Raw genomic sequence first — 12500 nt, forward strand, 5'->3', positions numbered from 1 at the left:
TATATATATATATATATATACACAAGTATATATATACACAAGTATATATGTGTATAAACACGTATATATATATATATATATTTGTATATATCATCATATCCTCCTGCGCCTATTGACACAAGGGGCCTCGGCCAGATTTCGCCAGTCGTCTCTATCTTGAGATTTTAATTCAATACCTCCCCACTCATCATCCCCCACTTCACTCTTCTTAGTTCTCAGCCGTGTAGGCCTGAGCCTTGTGGAGCCCAGTTAAACATTTGGTGAACAAATCTCACTTGAAGATTGCGAAGAGCATGCCCAAACCATCTCCATCCATCCCTCAGCATGATTTAATCCAAACATGGTACTCGAGTAATCTCTCTTACCGTTTCATTTCAAATCCTGTCCTGACATTTAACTCCCATTATTCTTCCAAGGGCTTTGTTCTCAAATCTACGAAATCTGGTGGATTTTGTTTCATTACTATACCACGACTCAGGCGATTGATTTTCGAAATTTTACTTAACCTAGCCATTTTCTGATTTGCTTTTTTCAATCTTTCACTACACTCCAATTCTAATGACCCTGTATTGGAGATCATTGTTCCTAAATACTTAAAAGATTCCACCTCATCAATCCTTTCTCCTTCCATCGACATTTCATATTCCATTGCATATTCCGTTCTCATCCTCTCCTATTTATCTTCAGCCCAACCTCGGCTGATATTTCATGCATTCCGGTAAGCAAGCATTGCAAATCCTGTGGTGTTCTGCTAATAAGGACAACATCATCAGCTTACTATAGGGCAGCTAATTTCCTATTACCAATCCATTCCATTCCTTCTCCCCCATCTCCAACTGTTCTACGCAATAAAAAAAACCCATGAGGAGGATAAACAACAAAGGTAACAACACATTCCCTTGGAGAAATCCACTGTTCACTGGAAATTAATTTGATAGGACTCCAATAACATTAACTTTGCATTTGCTATGCTCATGAACAAACTTAATTAAATTTACATATTCAGGAGGAATTCCATAATAATGGCGCCTCGTCAATGGAAAGTGTATTACATTGCAGGCGGGTCTCTCTCTCTCTCTCTCTCTCTCTCTCTCTCTCTCTCTCTCTCTCTCTCTCTCTCTCTCTCTCTCAGATTAGGTTTACAAAGCTTTTATTTTCCATTCTCTTCCAAGAGCAGATTACTCTGTAAATTTTTGAGGTCGTAAAATTTTCAACAATCCATTTCATTTCACCATCATTGCAACATGTGTCAGTTTTTAGACGAATTTTATCGTTTTACATGTTAGGTTTTCGTTGCATTTATTAGATGCTGTCAGGTTAAGTGGCTTTGTTGGAACAAGCGTATTCTGCTTGTTTCTTAGTATTGCTTGTTCAACTGATAACCATTAACCTGTTCTTTTTTTAATGGAGTGTTAAGTGAGTTGACGTGTGTCGGAAGATGTCTGATCTGAGTCTGTCAGTCAGTAAGTCAGAGGCAGTCAGGTATGCTTACCTTTGGATCAGTACGTGGCAGCGTCAGGTACTGGATACCTGGTTATTTGGTTTGAATCCGTCGGACGGAGTATGATCTTCGAGTTGGAGGTCGTCAGCCTTTGGCCAGCATTGGCGTGTTTTCATCGTCGAGAGGACGACATGTCGAGTGCGACCTCACTGGGCAGCAGCAATTGCGTGTTTTCGTTGTCGAGAGGTGTAGAGTGTGACCTCATTGGGCAGCTGAAGAAAAAATAAGCCTATCATATTTCATTTTTATTTTTTGATTAAGAAATAATTTATTTTTAAATTTTGTCATATTTTTTTCTTTCAATGTATGATTGATTTTTTAAATTTAATGTTACGATGTTCTTAAGTCCCACCCGACTAAAATAGTAATAACCTTAGTAAAAGTGCTTGCATTACGCTCGTTTACGATCAACAAGCCCATACAGTCGATTGAGATCTCGGAACATCGTCTGTTGGTTAACGAAGGAAGTAAAGTCTGCCCCGTAGTTGCTGATTTCTTTCAGTTGGAGTTGGAGAGGTGACTGGTCGGTGTGCACCAGGACAGTCAGAGAGTCAGTTGGTGGGTGTACACTATTACTTCATCCTGATTCATTATCATTAATATGGCAAGCTAAAACCTTAGCGGCCGAGGATGGCTCATGGACTTGGACGTCAGAATGGCAGCAAACTTTATAACGGCTTTTTTTCTGAGCTACGTATAGTCCATTCCACCACGGGACTTTGGAATCTCACTTCAGCGGATCGGGACTGATGAAAATGCGAGTACAATGAGTTAATGCAAGTTCAAGTATTGTCCGATCATTAGTAAGAAGTTTTTTTCGTATCAACTTTGATCCCCCATTACGCTCATTAAATAAATTAGGACCTAAAGAATATTTAACATCAAATTTATCATTGCACATCAACTTAAATTTTATTAAGTTTAAAAACCTATCTTATTATTCAGTGCCATCCGATAACAAATTTTTGTATTTCTCTTTCATTTGTTTTTACGTAATTCATCAAATGGAAAGGGATATCGAATAGTTATTTTTCTTGGACGTAATTTATATACGTGTTGTAGATTGTTTTCAACCATTTATAATCTCTAATTTGCTTTACATGTAAATAAATTCTGCATATAAAGTATTATTGACCTATAATCTTTATATCTATAATTTTTATTGTACTTATTTGTGTTGTCAGGTCTTTGTATTTTCTTTGATAGTTAATGGACATCGGGAGGAGGAAGTTTTCTTCCCTCACTTTTGACGGGTTCCTTCTCAAGACGGAGAAGTGCAGTGACTCAACTCCTTTCACGCCATTCCTTCGGAATAACTAGTTTTTCGCTAATTCATATATAGATAATTGTCATTATCATTAATAGTTAACTATCTTAATCATGTCTTGTTAATTGTTAATTAAATATAATTTGAAGCTTAAAATTGTTTTTTTTTACTATTGTTCCATATATTAATTTTATCAAAGCAGCAGCTTTGGCCGGAATTACTGTGTTTTCGTCGTATGGAGAACGACGTCATGTGGAGTGTGGCTCCACTGGGCATCATTGGTGTATTTTTGTCAGATGGTGAGCGACACTGTGTGGAGGGTTAGCCTTATTGGCAGCATGGAGCTGTATTGATGACCTTGTGTATAGATTTGTCTGTTGTTGCTGTGTCGTAAGCTGTAATCTCCTTAGGTGGAGTGTGACCTTTGAAGGTTGACCTAATGATGCCTTGTTTTGCCTATATTCTCGGAATTGTTTAGAGTCACACAATTAAGTAATGTAATATTTTACTGCTTTCTTACGATGTTTACTATTTTCATATTTTGAATGATTTAACTGTCTTTATATTGAATTTTGATGCTGACTAATTTTGAGCATATTAATTATTTGGAGTATTGCTGCTGGTTCATTTTGAATGTCTTTAATTTTGTGCCTGATTACTTTTTTTAATAACGTTGCATATAATGATGCAAATGGTCTATTAATTAACTTTGTATTAATGTTAATTTTTATTATTGACTTACTGACTCATTTATATAAAGGTGTAAAAATGTAATTGTAATAAATTAGTTTAAGATTACTTTATTTTGTTTGTTTAGTTCCTCCCTCCGTTGCTAGGCTCTATCTCTGCCAGTTTTTCCAGTCCCGAATGTCTTAAAACTTGAAGAACCTGGTGAACTATTAAGACGATTCATAACAGATGCATAGATGTACACATATATACATATGTATATATATATATATATATATATATATATATATATATATATATATATATATATACATATATATATATATATGTATATATATATATATATATATATATATATATATATAAAATGTATACACACACACACATATATATATATATATATATATATATATGTGTGTGTGTGTGTGTGCGTGTGTATGTATGTGTGCATAATCTTCGTATCATTTCTGTTTTATTATCAAGTCTTTTAGCAGAGTTTATGCTATATTTGACTTCAGAATGAAACAACAATGGCAAATCCACATACATGTCTTATACCACTGGTATTCAGTGGCGTAACCAGGAATTTCGATTAATATTTTTTTTTCCAGGTGGAATTTCAGGAACCGGTTGGTACTTAAGATCTTAATGGTAGTATGTGAAGAAACCCTAGAAATGTGAAAATTCAATTAATAATGATACAACATCTCTCTCTGATATGATATATGTGATGATATTAGTGCAACTTATAAAATGGATACACAACAGCAAACAAGAATTTTGCAATCAAGACATTAACCCTTCAGTCCATTTCTATTGAACAGGTTAACATAACATGAGTCTCGTTTTATAGTTTATATACGGCAGATCTATTTTAACATTCCTATATTCCCTTTCTTCGCTGGGCTTATTTTCTTGTTGGAGCCATTGGGCTTGTAACTTGGTTAATAATAATAATAATAATAATGATAATAATAATGATAATAATAATAATAATAATAATAATAATAATAATAATAACAACAACTATAATAATAATAATAATAATAATAATAATAATAATAATAATAATAATATAATAACTTTAACAAGAGCAATCACAGATTTCTGACATCAGCTAAAGGATAATGTGGTCGTCCTTGATCTAAGATTTATCTGTGGTGGAAATTTCGTCAAAATCCGTCAATTTCTTTCCCCGTTATCTTTAAAATTACGAAAAATGCAAAGCTGGATTTAGAATCCGGATCCGGATCTGGATCATCTCCAAAATTTAATGAGGTCGTCCATGACCTGAGATCTATCTGTGGTGAAAATTTCGTCGAAATCCGTCAAGTAGTTTTGACGTAATCCTGTTAACAGATCCACAGACAGAAAAATAATAAACACTCGATCGAGTAATCTCCTTGGCGGATGTAATAAGACATTGCAGTTCGAGATAACATATTACTTTAAACAAGAATACTGGAAATCTGAATGAATAGGAAAAAAATAGGTCAATATATTGCAATTTTTCAAGAAGTTATAGCCATGGATGTATCATTGTAATTGCAATAAGATCATTTGCTACACATTTGTTACCAAACAGGAAATTGAGGGAACTTAATACAGATGTTCACATATCCTAAGAATAACGTGTCATATTCAGCTATATAGTTTTGCTAATAAAAATGCAGAAATTATTTTGTTATTTAATTCATCTTTACCTTATTCAAATAAACGAATGATTTTGGCAAAACTAAAAATCAACAACAATATTATTTCTAAGAAAAAATTAAAAACAACAGTATTTTTTCAGAAAAAACTTGCCAGCTTGAAAACTATCTAGAGCACAAATTTGAATTTTTTCAGCTTTTCATCAGAATGTCACGGCAAAGTATTTTGATAGCTTTGTATGTTTTGTACTTTATTGCATATTTATATATCTAACAATTAAGAGCTCTATTGGAAGCAAAAATATACTGGTATTTTTATTATTATTATTATTATTATTATTATTATTATTATTGGTTTTTCGAAACTAAAGATACGCTTGATTTCCAGTGTAGAATTTTACAAAGGAAACAGCCTTCCACAAAGCAACCAGCATTTTATCCACGCTTCCACAATCGGTTCATGCGAATTTTAAAATCTGGTAATCCGCTTTTTGCAAATTCCCAGATGAAATGGTTGCACCTTCGCTAATACTTTTGTGGCTGGGATTTTGAACCGACTTACAAAGAACAGTAAACGATGTAAGCTTCTTATCATTTGGTTTCGATTTTCTATCTTTCCTTCGGAGCGCATGCGCAGATGTCGCCACGTGTTGTGGCAAAAGCGATGTTGGTTGGTTTGTTCATAGATAGAAAAGAGGTAGAGCAGGAAATGATGCACTATGTTTGGGCATACGCACGTGATCTGTGAATAAATAATTTACATTTTTGCTACTGAGATTTTCCTACAAAAACAAAAGCAAGATTTCTAATTTGTTTGACATGTTCGCTCAAGTGGAACATGAATAATGACTGAAGTTTCATAGGTATTCATTCTTGCCTACCCCGAGTGAAAGCTATCTGAGTTTCATTCCGATTTCTTCATAGATAAAGAAACTAGAAGTTTTCATGTATGAGAACAAAATTTACCTGTTTCGGTGAAATTTTCCCTTTTATAAGCAAAACGAGTTACTTGTGTTTGAGTGCTATTTTCACGTTAATACAAAAAACAAGATGATAATTTTGGTGAATTGAATTACGCAAAAGTTACCAAAAGTTTCACTGAAAATTTTCAACTACGAATTCGTCACTAGCTATCTATACCTCACCAAGGTTGTCTTAAATAACAACGAAATGCATTTCGATGAAATTTCAAGTAAGATAACACGGGAAATGTTACCTGGAACATTTAACCTATTCCAGATAAGAGCTGGAACAACTCAATCCAGAACAGGAATATTAAACCGAACGATGTTTACTTTTCCTCTCCCTTAAATAGCCCGTCAACATGGGGACCTTTTCCCTGTTTATGTTTTCCACATAATAATGTAAAGCATCCTCTTCTCTCCTTCCCCCAGCATCCCCGTCATTGAAGGCTCAAGAGAATGTCAAGAGGTCTCATTAATTCCAGTCTGAAATTCCCATCGGAGAAGATGTGGCCTCTTATAAAGGCACTTCTGGAATTGTCGAATAAGAAATTGCAGTCATTATTCAAATAATGTTGGATTGTGATGGCTGAATTTAAGATTGATAAGTCATATATATATATATATATATATATATATATATATATATATATATATATATATATATATATGAAGAAGTGAAGGATGCAACAAAGCAAAAGAGAGAAGCAGAGAAAAGGTGGGAGGGGACCCAAATGGAAGTGGACTGGATGGCCTATAAGGAAGCAAATAAATTAGCAAAGAAAATTGTAGCAATTGCTAAGGATAGAGCATATGATCAGCTTTACAAAGAGCTAGATACCAAGGAAGGGCAAGGAAAGATCTTTAAACTAGCACACATGAGAAATAAGAATACCAAGGATATAACACACATAAGACAGATTAAGGATAAGGATGGAAATATACTGAGAAATGAGAGAGACATAATAAAGAGATGGGAAGAATATTTTGAGGCCTTACTGAATGAAGAAAATGAAAGATTTCTAAGAGGAGACGGACACACAAATTGTGGACCAGTCACAGAAATAACAAAAGCTGAGGTTAGAGGGGCACTGGGAAAGATGAAAAATGGTAAAGCTGTGGGACCAGATGGCATACCTGCAGAAGCCTGGAAGGCTCTTGATGAGGAAGGAATTGACATATTTTGGCAGTTAATGAAAAAGATTATGGAAAGTGAGACAATACCCGAAAAATGGAGGGAAAGTATATTAATCCCAATATTCAAAGAGAAAGGGGACATACAGTGTTGTGAAAATTATCGAGGAATAAAACTCATGTCACATACACTGAAGGTATTTGAAAGAATTATGGATGAAAGATTACGGCAGCAAGTTTCCATCGGTAGACAGCAACTAGGATTCATGAAGGGGCTTAGTACTGTGGATGGTATTTTCGCTTTGAGACAAATTATGGAAAAGTACAGAGAGAAGCAAAAGGTCTTGCATATGGCCTTTATAGACCTAGAGAAGGCATATGACAGAGTACCACGACAGGAAATATGGAGATGTCTCAGGGAGAGAGGAGTGATGGAGAAGTATGTCAGAATGATCAGGGAGATGTATAGAAATGTAAAGACCAGCGTCAGATCTACAGTTGGAAGAACAGAAAATTTCCAAGTTGGAGTCGGGCTACATCAGGGATCTGCTCTAAGCCCACTCCTGTTTAACATCGTCTTGGATGTGTTAACAGAGGAGGTCAGGGAGGAGCCACCATGGTGTCTGCTCTATGCAGATGATATAGTCTTGGTAGCCGAGAACAGGGAAGAACTGGAGGGGAAACTAGAAAGATGGAGATATGCCTTGGAGAGTAGAGGTTTAAGAATAAGCAGGAAGAAGACAGAGTATATGACAACCGAGATGGATGGCGACCAGCAAACAACAATCAAATTAGGCGGAGGAAACATCAAAAGGGTTCATAAATTCAAGTACCTTGGTTCAGTGATCGACAATGGGGGGAACATGGAAGAGGAAATTAACAACCGGATTCAGTGTGGTTGGAACAACTGGAGGAAGGTGTCTGGTATCATATGTGATAGGAAAGTCCCTATAAGATTGAAGGGCAGAGTGCACAAGGCAGTGGTCAGACCAGCAATGGCATATGGATTGGAAGCAGCACCCCTAAAGAAAACAGAGGGTAGAAAGTTGAACGTAACCGAGATGAGGATGCTTAGGTGGATGAGTGGAGTAACCAAAAAGGACAGGGTTAGAAATGAACATATTAGGGGTACAGTAAAAGTCACTGAGGCATCAAAGAAAATGCAAGAGGCAAGGTTAAGATGGTATGGCCACCTGATGAGAAGAGAAGGGCAACACATGGCAAGAGAAGTGATGGACGTGGAGGTGGATGGAACACGAAGGAGAGGAAGACCTAAGACCAGGTGGAGAGATTGCATTAGAGATGATATGAGGGAGAAGGGAGTATGGGAGGAAATGACACAGGACAGAGGGAGATGGAAGAGACTCATTAGAAACGGCGACCCCGAATAGGGATAAAGCTGGGAAGAAGAAGATATATATATATATATATATATATATATATATATATATATATATATATATATGTATATATATATATATATATATATATATATATATACACATACATATATACATATACAGGGTGTCCCAAAATAATGTATTCACTCTTTGGATTGTTACAGCTTTATTTTCACATTTCCAGAATATTTTCAGAACAAATTTTTTTGCTCGAACGTAAGCACAGTATCCGCCATTCTTACTCCAAAATCAAATCTGAAATAGAAAAAAAAGTTTATTAGCTATTCAAAGTCAAAGAGTGTATATATTATTTTAGGACACTGTATATATATACACACATTATATATATATATATATATATATATATATATATATATATATATATATATATATAAATATTTATATACACACATATATATATATATATATAAATATTTATATACACACATACATATATTATATATATATTTATATATATATATATATATATATATATATATATATATATATATACATATATATATATAGGCCTATATATATATATATATATATATATATATATATATATATATGATAAATTTTGCACATATAGAAGTTTTTCATATTCATATAAGCCATATATTATACTTCTCCTAATATCTGAATTCTCTCTATACCTCGGGATCAGAGACCAATGGCGCAATCAACTCGAAGATAATAGCCGGATGACTATATGGTACGTCACTGTCACCTCAGTTTCTCTGGCCTGGGTTCAATTCCCCGGTGGACCTGAAGCTATTATCTTTGAGTTGATTTCCCCTTGGGTCTCTGATCCCGAGGTATAGAGAGGATCCAGATATTAGGAGTATAATATATGGCTTATTTGAATATATATATATATATATATATATATATATATATATATATATATATATATATATATATTGAATTCCAATTCAAAAGGTACATTGAATGAGAGGGAGATGCATACAACTAATAGAAACATGAGAGAGAGAGAGAGAGAGAGAGAGAGAGAGAGAGAGAGAGAGAGAGAGAGAGAGAGAGAGAGAGAGAGAGAGAGAGAGAGAGAGATGACCTTTTGAAGAGTATGAAATGATAAGGCCAGTGCTACGTCACCTTGAATAGTGGTCTTGCAAAGTTTGTGCAATTGAAGATTTGAACATTGGGATATTTAACCAGATGATCAAAAGGTGAAAAGTAACATCAAACTAAAGTGATTAGAATAACAATCTCTCTTTATTTTGGGCGAGCAACTGACGGTTTATTTCCAATCTACTAAAGTCCTGGATTATGTAAATGCTTACTTAAGTTACGAGGAAAAGCTAGACTATGAACATAAGTACGTGTGCATCACAGTTGTTCGAGAAAAGATATATTGAGCCAAGTTTAGATAAAATGTAGGCCCACGTTTATATGTACAGTATACACTAAAAGTATATTCTGCCTTCTAATGTATACAAATACAATAACATTTGATAACAAAGCACAAAAATTGAGCATGAATTTATGTATGTATGAATGCATGATTGCTCTTCTCAAAACTATGATTAGAACAACGAGGAAGCAAATAACTCGCATGGCATTTCAAACGGTATAAATTGGTCGCCTGCTCATTTATATTCTAAACCACCCGCATAAAAAACAACTTTTGCAATTCCATTGTATGTTAATGCATATTGAAAAGCCCTTGAAATCAGAGGTTGCACTTCGTAGATGCATTAAAACCTTCAGTATATATAATATAGATTTATGAATTTTTGAGACTCGTATAGCGAATATGGCACCAATGCTCAATGAAAAGTGCATTTTGAAATTATATCGTTTGTAAAATACAATCAAAAGAATTTTAAGTTATCATAAGAAGTAAGGAAGATGAATAGTTAAGCATTCTGGTTTTGAGGTTCGAGTTTGAAGGTATATATAAAAAGTGTACTCCTAAATGTTACATATTTTCTAAGATAAATGAATCATGAAATATCTTTGATTTTTACGTTTTAAATGTTAATGGTGCGAATTGTGGTAAAATTTAGCTCACATAATAATTCCGTTTCACATAAATTTTGATTGTGGCTTTAAATGTTTCCATCGACACGCACACGAACACACACACATATATATATGTATAGAAATATATATATGTATATATATATATATATATATATATATATATATATATATATATATATATATAAAACAGGAACAAATGCAACAATTTCTAGTCCACTGAAAGACAAAGGCCTCAGATTCACGTCTGGTGTTTAGCCAGTTTTCATCACCAAGTTGGATAGTGCAGAATGGTTACGGTTGGAGATTTTGGTCTGATCGATCACAGCAAACCAATCTAGTATGGATGCCCCTGACTATTACAGCTTTGCTGATTATATGTATATATATATATATATATATATATATATATATATATATAAATATATATATATATATACACACGCATATATATAATTGTATACATGTATATATATATATATATATATATATATATATATATATATAACTATATATACATATATCTATATCTATATATATACTTATATATATGTATATATATATATATATATATATATATATATATATATATATATATATATATTTACACATATATATATATATGTATATATATATATATATACATATATATATATATATATATATTATATATATATGTATATATCTATATGTATATAGCAAATTTTTAACTTGGAACCCTGGTGTAAGTATGCATGTTTCTATCTCTTCATTCAGGAAGAGGACCACTGTCACCACAGAGTTCAAACCAAATCCACATTTGATGTGTAATAACCACAGGAATACCTATCAAGGTCTTCTGTAGCTAAAAGGCAAACCAATAAACAAAGAAAATGAGACACGTAAAATGTTGTAACAGGACAACTGGTTTCCTCAATGAGAGAATTTTTTATCTAACTATATTTCACTCTCTAACTTAATTTGCTTTTAAATTTCAAATTTCTGATAATATTTTTCCTTAATGTTTTTTCTTTTATATCAAATCACCCTCTCTCTCTCTCTCTCTCTCTCTCTCTCTCTCTGTCTCTCTCTCTCTCTCTCTCTCTCTCTCTCTCTCTCTCTCTCTCTCTCTCTCTCTCTCTCTCTCTCTCTCTCTCTTAGTTTTCTATCGCTCATATTTTTTTATTTAACCCCATTATTGATATTTACCTGGTTCTCAATAAAGATTATCCCAATTTTATCTCATACAGAAAATTAAAAGGTCTTTGAAGTAAACCCGATAATGCCTCCTCCAAAGAATAAACCCCAAATAATTAGAACGTTTGACATCTATTCCTCCAAAACACAGTCTTTCAAGATAGTGGCCATCAATACGAGGTCATCGTCTATAGAGAGCACTCGCCGAATGAATTCTCTTGAGGATCTCCAAGGCGATGTCATGATCTCAGATTTGCTCGCTGGATGGTGAAGGATTAGGATGAAACGAGTGGCAGATCTGCTAACTTGATAAATCTTAGTTTATTTGAGTGGGTCTCAGTTTAGTAAAGCGTGTTTTCTATCTTAGGAATTATGTACCAGTTACTGTATACAGTATGTCTGCGTGATGTTAATTATTTTGATCTGTAATTGTATTATATTTATGTATAATTGTAGATGCATTATGAGCATATACTTTACTGTTACTTGTATGTTGTACATCTGACCTATCCCTCTAACAATCCAACTCCAAAAATGGGATATGAACTACGGTTATGAAAGCATGAACTTTTGTCCCAAATACAATCGGTATACTTTCTTCCCCTGACGTTTTGTTATACAATGTTTGTATGTGTGCTAGTACTCTCACAGTATTATATATATTACAAACATTTTTATCAATATATCAGTTTTCCTGATGATGTCAAGAAGACG

The sequence above is a fragment of the Palaemon carinicauda genome, chromosome 20 (assembly GCF_036898095.1).
Source record: "Palaemon carinicauda isolate YSFRI2023 chromosome 20, ASM3689809v2, whole genome shotgun sequence".
Classification (NCBI taxonomy): Eukaryota; Metazoa; Arthropoda; class Malacostraca; order Decapoda; family Palaemonidae; genus Palaemon; species Palaemon carinicauda.